Here is a 2,392-nt window from a genome sequence, read left to right on the forward strand (position 1 = left end):
GGCACCTGCGGCATCGCTCCCTCACTCGCGGTCGCGTGGCAGGGGACCCCGAGACAGGGATGGGGCCCGCGATAAGGTGCGCGTTCCCAAGGGGGCCGGGAGCATCCAGCGCAGGCACCTCCACCTGCACGGGCACGGGAGATCCGGTGGCTGCAGTCACGCGCCCCTGGGATGGCTGCCGCGTGGTTTCAGCCATGCGATGACAGTCATCTTCTGCCATAGAGGTAAAGGGACCATGCACGTGCTTCTCAAGAACTTCATTGATTACAGGAAGTGCACAGAGAAGTTCTGTCATTACAGTATGTTTTGATTGAGCCATTACCTATCTATGATCTCGGTCCAAAAACTGAAGATACTAATTTTAGGAGGACTAACGTCAAAAAGTAAATCTCGAGAAACATAAGGGAAATTTTTGAAAAGCCAGTCAAAAAAATGTTCCAGATATCCTGGAGCAAGTTTCATGTTCTGCTGTGCCAGGATTTCTTTAATTTCTAGAGACATTTCCTTCTGTGGCTTAGACAGCCGCATTTCCCACGATTCTTCCATAGTCCAGAGAGAACAGCCAAACAGAAGGAAGAAGAGAAATCCAGAAAGTTTCTTTACTCACGAATGCTTGGGGATCTTCAAAATCTTGATAGTTTCAGCCGCTGACTCCAGGGAATCGTTATCCCCAGCATCTCCACCATTGTTGCAGCAGGGATTACTGCAACATGCATACGACAGCGAGGCCTGTGGAAAAATAGGAACTGATTCTTGATAGATGTTTTAGAGGTGTTTATTTTCCAGCCGCATGGCCGGGGTCTTGCCCAAGAACTGTAGCAATCACGGGACAAGCCAGGGTCCTCCCCGCGCAGGGGAACACAAAACAACCAATGGGGAACAAGGTTGACCAGCAGTAGGGAGTGGAATACTGGTTTGCAGCAGTATTTCCTACTCTTTCTCCATTGTCCTGAAAGGGTGGTAAGGCTACACCTTTCCACTGGCTCTGGCACCCATTTCAGCCATAGCTGAATTCAGTTCAGTTCAATTAGCAGAAAACCACATTTTTTTCCTTGATGTGTTTGTTTTTTGCTGCCTCACCAGGCACAATTCTGCTGTTTCACAAGTGTTCCAACTTCTCAGGTTGGGCAGAAACTTCAAAAGTATCACTGGGTAAAATAAAGCACAGAGAGCCCATTTCAAGGTATCTCATTTTTCTGCTACTTTTCTTGTACTGGCTGTTACAAAAATGCTGCCAGATTAGAAAGAAGATTTTGCTCACCAAAGAACAAGGTGTGTGCCAGAGCTGGGGCAAGGAAAGCAGTGTCAGCAACACTCCTGTGGGAGTCACCTCTCTGAGCTCCAGTGAGCTGCTAGATTGGCTGAGGAGGGCTTATGGGACTGCAACCTTAACCATTCCACACTGGCAGATATTTGGGAGCCCCATAAACCTGCTTTGGACCAAAATACAAGTTATTACTTGCCTCTAAACACTGAAACCCCAATAGCATATCTAAATATACAGTTTCGGATTGCTGAGGCCCACAGCTCTTTACAGACCCCAAAGATCAATTAATCTTTTTTTAATGGGAAACAACTGAGTGCCTTTCACTGCAAAAAGTTCACAAGACTGCTTCTTTCCCTGATTTTGCCTACCCCAAAACCTAATTAACCTACTCAGCATTTGCTGAGGGAAATTAGCATATGGGTACAAGAAAAAAAGGTCTGGGATATGCAAAGGCGTCCTTAAATTTGCTCTCTGCCAGTGGAAACATGACAGTGAAGTGTGTGGTCCAATAAGAGTAAATTGAAATTGAGGATTGCTATTTTTGTATCCAAAATGTCATGGCCACATTTTACAAAGAACTGATCTGGCAACAACAACAATATATTTCCTTTTGCATGTTCTGGTTTGTTTAAGATATGTTAAAAGGCTGATTTTGCACCATTACAGTTTATACCGGATTAGACATCACCTGCTTTCAGGCAGCTGGCAGGAAGGTCTAAACCTGGAATAAACTCTTTTTTATATACTTTGGCTAATTCCATAGAAGTGTCACCATATGCTCATCCTGCTCCAGACCAAGCACACTGTTGGGGTTTTAGGAGTTCTCCTGTTTTTTTTCTGTTAAAGGAATTTTTCCCATTCGTGTTGCTAGGGGGACAAATTGCTGGGTATTTAAGAAAAACAAAAGACCTGGCTACAGAGGTGGGGTGCATCTGATTGCTCTTTATCACTTGGGTTGGTGGGCAGTCAGTTCCCAGCGTTTGGACGGAGAGAGACGCTGCTTCTTAGGCTGCTTTCCTCCTACCAGAGAAACCCCGGGATCCCAAGCCTGCCTTCCCTGCCCTGCTGGGAGCCGGGCTGTGGCCACCCTGCCCCTGCCCTTGCTCTACGCCTTTGCTATGTTGT

This window comes from Corvus brachyrhynchos, unplaced genomic scaffold (assembly GCF_000691975.1).
Source record: "Corvus brachyrhynchos isolate BGI_N302 unplaced genomic scaffold, ASM69197v1 scaffold11, whole genome shotgun sequence".
Classification (NCBI taxonomy): Eukaryota; Metazoa; Chordata; class Aves; order Passeriformes; family Corvidae; genus Corvus; species Corvus brachyrhynchos.